This window comes from Mustela lutreola, chromosome 17 (assembly GCF_030435805.1).
Source record: "Mustela lutreola isolate mMusLut2 chromosome 17, mMusLut2.pri, whole genome shotgun sequence".
NCBI classification, from domain to species: domain Eukaryota; kingdom Metazoa; phylum Chordata; class Mammalia; order Carnivora; family Mustelidae; genus Mustela; species Mustela lutreola.
Window position 1 is genome coordinate 6,681,290 of NC_081306.1, and position 9,224 is coordinate 6,690,513.

The following is a 9,224-nucleotide window of genomic DNA, read 5'->3' on the forward strand; positions in this document are numbered from 1 at the left end:
TGCTCCGCAGGAAGCCTGCTTCTCTCTCTCTCTCTCTCTCTCTGCCTGCCTCTCTGCCTACTTGTGATCTGTCTGTCTAATAAATAAATAAAATCTTAAAAAAAAACACACAAAACTCCCAGGGAAAACCGGCTGCAGCCTAAGACCTGCTCCCAGGGTGGGCAGCAGCGGAGGTGGTGGGAGCGATGCTGGGGCCCTGCTTGAGGCCCAGGTAGGGAAGGTGCAGCCACAGAGGGGGCGGTAGCTCGGGAAGCGCTGGCCCCAGGGCCTTGCAGGTCCACAGAGGCCTTGACTCTGAGCCTGGTGAAGAAGAGCAGTCCCGGCTGCGGGTGGACTGCATGGGGTGTGGGGACATGTCCAGGGGCAAGCACTAACCGCAACTTCACCGGCGAGGGCCGCGAGAGCTGCTTCCAGCAGAGCATCCGCAGCAACCGCAGCTACACCGGCGGCTCCGACCGTGACTGCCAGATCGACCAGGATCACCTGTGCCAGTACTGCCTCCTGTAAAAGTGCTTCTGGGTGCGCACGAGGAAGGAGGCGGTGCAGCACGGCCGCATCACGCACTCGCTGCCTGGCACCGTGGCCGCCTCCTTGGGCAGCCCCCCCAGGCTGGGCGCTGGCGGCCCCAGGCAGAGAACACTTCCCGGGGCAGCCGGTGTCGGAGCTGATCGCGCAGCTGCTAGGAGCCAAGCCAAACCCCGCGCTGTCCAGGCGCTTCAGTGCGGGTGCGTTTGGCGCTGATGGCGCCGGGCGAGCGGTGCTGGGCACCGACATGTGAGAGCAGGCGGTGGGGCTGCTCTTCAGCACCGTTGAGTGGGCGCGCCACGCCCCCTTCTTCCCAGAGCTGCCTGTGGCCCGCCAGGTGGCGCTGCTGCGCCCCCGCTGGAGCGAGCTCTTCCACTGCGCAAGCGTGGGCACGGCCCCTGCACGGGGCGCAGCTCCTACGCCGGGCCCTTCACGCACCAGGTGCGCGCCTTCCAGGAGCAGGTGGACAAGCTGGGCCGCCGGCAGGTGGACTCGCCTGCCTCAAGGCCATCGCGCTCTTTACGCCTGACGCCTGTGGCCTCTCCGACCCAGCGCACCGGGGAAAACCTGCAGGAGACGGCGCAGGTGGCCCTCACGGAGTGTGTGCGGGCCCAGTACTGGTCCCAGCCCCAGCACTTCGGGCGTCCGCTGCTGCGGCTCCCGGCCCTGCGGGCCCTCCCAGCCTCCCTCAACTCCCAGCTGTTCTTCATGCGCCTGGTGGGCAAGACGCCCACCGAGTCGCTGATCCGATCAATTGGCCCTATGGCCCTGGCCAGTGACTTCGCCTGGACGGCCACGCCACTGGTTGGGTCAGCACACCTCAAGGGACACGGATGCTTCAGCCTCCCACGGGGCTCCCAAGCGGAGGACCTTGGCTTATCTCCTCAGACTCCTATTTTTTTAAAGACTGCGAAACGTTTGTCTCCTGTTTGCTTTTTAAATGATCAGGAAACCAAAGAGAGCGTCAGGCTCCAGCCTCGGCCTCCCCAGAACTCCAGGCCAGAATAGAGGGCCAGGGACCAAGGGGCCCATTCCTGGGACAGCCTGGCGCTCAGCACCCCATTCATGAACTTTTGGGGCCAGTGGGGTTGGCTTCTCTCGGGGGACGGCCTGGCCTCTGGCCTAGAGGGGCCAGCGGAGTAATGTGCCAGGCAGATTGTCTGGATATGTGATCCACGTTGGATACTATATGATGAATGAATCAAGGCCTATAATAAAGATGTTTCCTACCTGAAAACAAAAGCAAAACAGAACATAACACCTATCCCATAAAGAGTCAAGAAAAGCCAAGCTCTAGTTATACTACTTCTCTGTCCTTATTCTGTGTCTCAATTACTCTAGAGTCAATTTACTTTAAGCAAGTTCGCACAAAGGGTTACCAACAAATACTAAATAAATCAATTTATGAGGAAATTTTAAATACACCTAATTGGGACATGGTACTGAAAAGCATTTTATTTCCCTCTCGTCATTTCAGTGGCACTGCAGATTCTCTGGGCAAATAACTCTCCATTTGAGAAAAATTATTTCTAATTCAACAGTGTGACACATGTGGTCAACAGCATCTGAAAGCTGGAGAAGAAATGAAGTTGGATGGAGTCCATTTATGTTCACAAATGTCACCACAGACTGCCTCCACGTCTTCAAAACTTATCTATGTATTTATTTACTTCTATTTACTTAACCACCACTGACACCTACTGCATGTCAGACATGGCGCTAAGTGTTTTATTACTGTTAAATATCACTTCATCTTTACAATCATCTATGAAGTGGGATTATTATCATCCCCATTTCTCCCATCAGGAAACTGAGACATACAATACTTTAACAACACGGCTCATAAGAGGCAGAGCTAGGATCTGCTTGGGTCTGGACCCCATGTTTTCAATCACTATGATTAGTTTCCAAGGTCCTACAAAAACTCCGAGTCGTCACCCCAAACCTTGGTTTTCCCCACTGCACGGTCCCCACGTGGCCCCAGCTTCAAGGACATTCTCTCAATTTCTTGAACAGTACACATCCTTCCCGGCCCTAACGGAACACCTTCCCACATCCGCCTTAATTTCTTAGCCTCCTGGTTCAGCTTAAACGTTACTCAGGAAATTACAAACTCTAACGCACCCTGTACTTCCCAGCACTCAATGCAAAACAGTAATGATTAATTTCACGGGTCGTTATTTCCTTCCTGTCTTTGCCAGCCAGGGGGTGAGTCCCTCACGCATCCTGTCAGTCCTGTTTATCATGTGTTCCCAATCACCGAACACCCACGACCCACCCAAAACGAAGGCCATTCCCCCTACACAGACACACACCCCCGACTGGCCTGATCTCAGGTGCACGGTGGGGATCCTGACAACCCCTCGAGGGACGTAACGTACTCAAGAGGGAGAACGGAACTCCTCCCCCATCAACACTCCACCTACTGGCTTCACGTCGGTCTTTTAGCAGGACTTGAGCCCCAACAAGGCCGAAACCCCACCTGCCTGGTTCAGGCCACATGACCACTCCCACTTTCTCTAGGGCCCGCGCACAGCACAGGTGAGATAAATTGCAGCTCCATAAACGAAGCCCCGCTCCGGGCTCTTCACAGCTGTGAAACGAGGGGTGCACGAGCTGGCAGTGTATTTTTTGGCAAACCAGTGTACTCCTGAGACACAGGCCCGCCTCCCAGCGAGGCCCCAGCCCCCCCCCACCCCCCCGGGGACACGGGGCCCTGACACCATGCCCTACAGGTACCTCTGCGCAGAGAAGCATCTTCCCAAGGGCCGCTCACTCCCTCCTCCTCTGTGTCGACCTTGAGGAGGAAGTACAGGAGGTGAAAGAGGGCGTCCTCAGGACAGTGGCCATGGGCCTGGAGGTTCTGAGGTGCTGCGCCCACTGGGGCAAGGTTGCGGGATCCTGAGACGACAGGCAAGAAGCCAGCCTCACAGAAGGCTGCAAAAAGGCAGTTGGTGTCAGTGACCCGCCCACGTCAGCTATCCTTCCCGCTCATTGGTGCCTCTGCTCACACGCTGATTGGACAATTTCCCCGCTCCTTCGGTCTTCGGAAGGAATCATTGGATAGCTCTTTGGGCCCCGCCCACAGAACCCTGGGCGCACACTCTCTCTCCTTTCCCATTCCCACCTGGTAGGCCCGCAATCGCACCTCGGTCCTCCTTCTCTGCTGCTTCTGTTTTCTGAGTTTGGCCTGAATTAATCAGGAGCTTCAGGTGGCTGTAGTCGGTACAAAACCCAGCTTTCTCCCATAGAATTTCTTTAGCACCCTTTTCAAAACTCAGATGGACTATTTCTGGGGACTATTTCTGGGTTCTTGGCTCTGTTCTGTTCTATGTGTCTGTCCTGCAAATACCACACAGTCTTCCTAATTATACTGGGTGGGGTGAAAAAATAATGAATACTGTTTTTCTGAAAATAAATAAATCAATTTAATAAAAAAAAGTAACTACTAATAAATTCTGAAACTCCGTAGACTGTGTTCCCACATTAGTATTATTTTCAAAATTCTTTTTGAAACTACTCTAATTCCTTTGTCTTTCATTTTAGAATATTTTAGTCTATCTCTATGAAAACAAACGAAGCTGACAGGATTTTGATAGGAATGGCATTAAATCTCTCATTCAGTCTGGGGACAACTGACATCTTTACGATGCTTAGTCTTCCAAATCACGAGCATGATGTATCTCTCCATTTATTTATATCTTTGATTTCCTATATCAGTGCTAAATAGCTTTTATCCCGAAGTAGTTTCTTTCTATGAGTAATTGGGAATGTATGTTTCATTGTGGAGCCTACATATTCATTGCTAGCATAGAGGAATACAGCTTACCTTTATGTGTTTATCCTGTATACTGTTTCACTTCGAAATTCCATTATTAGTTCTAAGAAGAATTACGTTCTCATACCCTCTTGTGGCATAAGGCCTGAAATTAAGATTCCGTATCAAGGGCTGTCTTGACATCTGGAAGATCAAGGAGGGACTCAAATGGCATCATGCATGTTCTCCTCTCCCTCTTCCCTCACGGGGAAGGTCTCTTAACCAAACACCCTTCTCATCCCTGCCTATTGGTTTTTGGGGAGCAGCATTCAGTTCCCTAGAAGCCCACTGAATTCTTCAGGCCAGCCATTCACACCCTCCCATGGGAACCAGGACTTGCCACACCCTCTTGTTTCAACCAAGTCTTGCCTTCCAAGGCCCTGCTGGTTCTCTCTGTTCGTAATTGCAATCTCTGTACAGCCCTGCACAGTGTGTGGTATCCTCTCTCCTGAAGTGTGTATGTGACTAGTAAACTGTTGTCAATCACACGTGTCAGGTGTCAGGGCATCCCACAAGTCTGGAGCAGGAATCTCTCTCTCATCAGGGAGCTGAGGAGAAGGTGATTAAAACAAGTGGCATCACAAACAGGGTGTCCCCACGTTAAATAAGGGCACGGGGTCAGCTTGACCTGCTCCTTCGCTAACTAACTGGCTTCAGAGGTGACAATCACGATCTGGGAGGGAACTGGCCATCGCTGGCTCGCTTGTGTTCTGTTATCTCACATGAAGGTTGTCATCCATTTCCAAACTAATGTCCCATCCTTGCCAACAAGGTGAGAATGAATGAGAATTGACTGTATCTAGCAGGGAGGTGTCACGTATGTGACCTGCATGTGGCCTGTATTGGTCTCCAAGGCTCCTCCCTGAGGTCGGCAACCACAGGACATGACTGGCGTGCTTGAGTTCCAGGGACTGGGTGTTGGGCCAGTGCTTGGGGCTGACTTGCAGATCCTATGGGGAAAAGCACACCGAAGCACAGTCCTGGGGGTAACCCTCTGTGTTGTGGGTACGAAGGAGAGAGGCCCCGACCCCAGGGAAATGTAAGAATGGCTCCCTGGCTGCCTCCTGAGTCACCGTGGTTCAGGCAATGGGAGTGGCCTTGCCTGTCTCCCAAGCTGCCACTCCTCTCTCTGTTACCATGTGTCTTCCTGAGCCCTCAGGGTTTTGAGGTGCACATCCATGGCAGCCCAGGGCCCACGAACTGATGAAAAACAGCAAAGTGGAGGAGGGGCTTTTGGTGTCCACTTCTCTCCCAGTGCCAAAACCCTCACCAGTACACTTGCCTTTCTCTTAGTGTTGTTGCTCCCCAGGTCATTGATAGACTTGTGATCCAGGGACTTGAGGCTTGTCTCTGGCCATGAACGAAATGATTTTGCTGGCTGGACCCCAACACTGGGGAAATGGACTGGCATTCCCACAGAAAGAGGACAGCCATCTGTGGGCTGATGGACCCAGTCCCTTTCCCCATAAACTCCCATAAACACCATGTGTGATTAGGTGGAGACAGAAATAAAAACTCGTGACTCTATGTGGCTAGAAATGAGAATCTATCCTGAGGGAATCTATAGAGTGGGAAAAGAGGGCAGGGGAAACAGTCCCCCTTGAGAGAAGGTAGGGCTGTAGAAGAAGATGGTTTTGCTTCATTGATGACTAGGCTGTGGGTCCTGCGCTCTTCCACTGACCACTCCATTGACTAAATCTGTTTGGCACAAGATCCTGATCCTCAGGGTTATGGGGGAAATATACAGGGGACCTCTGTGACACAGTGAAAGGATCAACTCACACTTTGACATATGCCAGGAGACTTGAAACCATACAACCATGGCCATGACAGAAGCTCCAAGGCTGATGATGTTGATTTGAGACTCTCTGGAAGAAAACACCAAGAAAGAGGAGCAGGGTAAAAAGACACTCCCCAGGGAGCCTGGGTGGCTCAGGGGTTAAGCCTCTGCCTTCAGCTCAGGTCATGATCTCAGGGTCTTGGCATCGAGCCCCGCATTGGGCTCTCTGATCAACGGGGAGCCTGCTTCCCCCCCCCCCTCTCTGCCTGCCTCTCTGCCTACTTGTGAACTTCCTCTCGGTCAAATAAATAAATAAAATCTTAAAAAAAAAAAAAAAGACACCCCCCCACGCCACACTATATCCAGGAAGACACAAACCCAAGCAAAGGAAGAGTGGAAGAGAGAAATCTGAATACAGGAGGCAGAACCCTCCTCCCACTGACTAATTCAACATAGGCTCAAAATTTGACCCAATTGTAAATCCTACATTTACAAGGGCACCTGTTTAGTCGTCTAAAGGCTCACATGTTTAGTCGTCTGATTTCAGCTCAGGTCTTGATCCCGGGATCCTGGGATAAAGCCCCATGTCAAGCTCCCTGCTGGGCAAGGAGTCAGTCTGCTTCTCCCTCTGCCTCTCCCTGCTGCTCTTCCTGGGTCCTGCTCTGTCACACTTGCTTGCTGTCTCTCTCACAAATGAACACATAAAATCTCTTAAAAAAAAAAAAAAGAAATCCAAAATTTACCAAAATAATTTAATTGGGAAAATTAAAAGGAGGCCAATTGCCTTTTGTGACTCTACAACATGGGTTCTGGATGAATTTTAATGTTGCTAAGATGCACCGGTTGGCTGACCTACATGGACTTAAGACGAGGGCTCAAATTCTGGTTATAGCAAGTACAATAACCATATTTTCTACCTTCTGTATTTAATGCTTTGACATCTCAGGCCTTGCTGACTTTGGAGGGACTTTCCCTGGCAGGCTTACTTAATTCCTAGAGATGGTCAACAGCTTGCCTACAGGCAGAGCTTTCACATGTAAAGCAACCAATTCAGAGCCTTTACCCCCAACCACCTCTTGTAAGAAACTCTTACTCTGGGCCACTATCCCCTGCCCTGATCACCCCAGGGGCAGGGACAGACTACTCCAGACACCGAAATGACACAAACAAGGCAGTCTTAAAACTGCTTACTCAGACTCACCTGCCCCTTGCCATGGAAACCACAATAAAGGGTCTTGCCCGTATTGTCTGTCCCTTCACTCCCTCTTTCTCCTGACCAACCTGGTGCTTCTCTGGGTGGCCCTCCAAGGCTCTCAGGACCTCCTTTCTCGGGATCAGGGAGTCTATGAACGCTTCTTCCATTGTGAGAGTTACTTGTATATCTGCCTGTCTTACCATATCTGATTAAAATAAACCCCGGTCTCCTTAAAACATCTGAGACACTTGGGGGCTCAGTGGGTTAAGCTTTTGGCTCAGGTGATGATCTCAGGGTCATAGGATCCTGTCCCATGTCGGACTATGTGCTCAGGGTGGAGTCTGCTTGGGATTTTCTCTCCCTCCGCCTTTCCCTCCCCACCACCACCCCTGCCCCAGCTCCTGTGCTAGCTCTCTCTCTTGCTCTCTCTTTAAAAGAAATAAAGTCATTTTTAAAAAAACATGAGGGAGCCCAACAAATTTAAAGATGGTGAATATTTTGCTATTATAAATTTGGCCAATATGTTCTATTCAGTGCCTATTTCAACATCCTCTCAGTCACACGTGCCTCGACCTTGAAGGAGACACGATTTACCTAGTTATGCACAGGGCACCCAAACCGCTCTGCTATCACAGGCAACTTTTGCGGGCAGGATCTTACTGCACCCAGCTTTCTCCAGGAACATAGGTGGGACATCACATTTAGGACATCCTACTGTGAGGATATTTGTTTGACAAACTTGTTAAGGACCTACAAATGCGGGGGTTCCTGGGTGGCGTTGTCAGTTATGTGTTTGCCTTGGGCTCAGGTCCTGATCTCAGGGTGCTGGCAACAAGCCCTGCATGGGGCTCCCCGATCAGCAGGAAGTCTGCTTCTCCCTCTCCCTCTTCCCTGCCAGCCCTTTGTACTCTCTCGCGTGCGTGTGCGTGCACGCGTTCTATCAAGTAACTAAATAAAATCTTTAAAAAGAAAAGAGGACATAGAAGTCCAACACCTTACAGTACTTTTTGGGTCTGGAGGCAATGCATCCCTTCTTTATAAATTTAATGCAAGCCCATTTAGACTGCTACTTGTCAATGAGCCCAAGGTAAGAGGGGAGGGTCTCCCCTCAACAAAAGGCTCTAGGATCTGTGCAAGCAAAAATTACCTATTGGGGGTGACTGGGTGGATCAGTTAGTGAAGTGTCTGCCTTTGTCTTGGGTCCTGATCTCAGGATCAAGGGGCAGGATCTTGGGGCCTGATCTCAGGCAAGGGGTTCCCTGCTCAGTGGGGAGCCCGCTTCTCCCTCTCCCTTTCACCGCCTCTTCCAGCCAGAGCTCTCTCTTAACTACAGAAGCAAAAACTTTGAAAAAATATCACCTGTTAGTGCCCAGGTGAAAAGGCTTTAGCAGCCCCCTTTCCCTCTTCCTGGAGTCCCTGGACCACCCATGCTATCTGTCAATCGTCCATGGGCTCCCAATGCAAGAAACAGCCCTCCTTGGCCCTGGTTAGAGACCATGAGAACAGCAGTTGCTGGCCATGCACTGGGCTCTCCAGGAAATAGAATCTTACACAGACTCAGCCTTCATTTCCAGCTGTCAATTATTCTCTGGGTCATGGGACCCCCCACCAGCTGAATATAGTTCCCAAGGCCTTCCTGCTCCAGGCTGAAGCCAAAGTCTGCATATCCTACCTGCAGGTGGAGGTGGCGGCTTCTGTCCACAGTGCATTGCCAGATTCCATGGTGCTGGAGGATGTCCGCTCTTCCTTCTACCCCTTGGCCACTCAGGGATTCCCTTGGGATCAACTGTGTGAACATCAATGGAAGTTATTACATTTTGGGTTTGATGACCATGTCTCCCTCCTGCTCACGTGACAATTTCACATCCTAGAGAAGCACCTGTCCTATGCCTTAAGACTCTCAGGTT

At 51.1% G+C, this 9,224-nt stretch overlaps 1 pseudogene; it reads left to right on the forward strand.

The window, feature by feature from the left end:
* The first annotated feature begins 185 nt into the window (after window positions 1–185).
* LOC131820016 (nuclear receptor subfamily 2 group F member 6-like) lies at window positions 186–3,430 on the forward strand (annotated as a pseudogene).
* The last annotated feature ends 5,794 nt before the right edge of the window (window positions 3,431–9,224 follow it).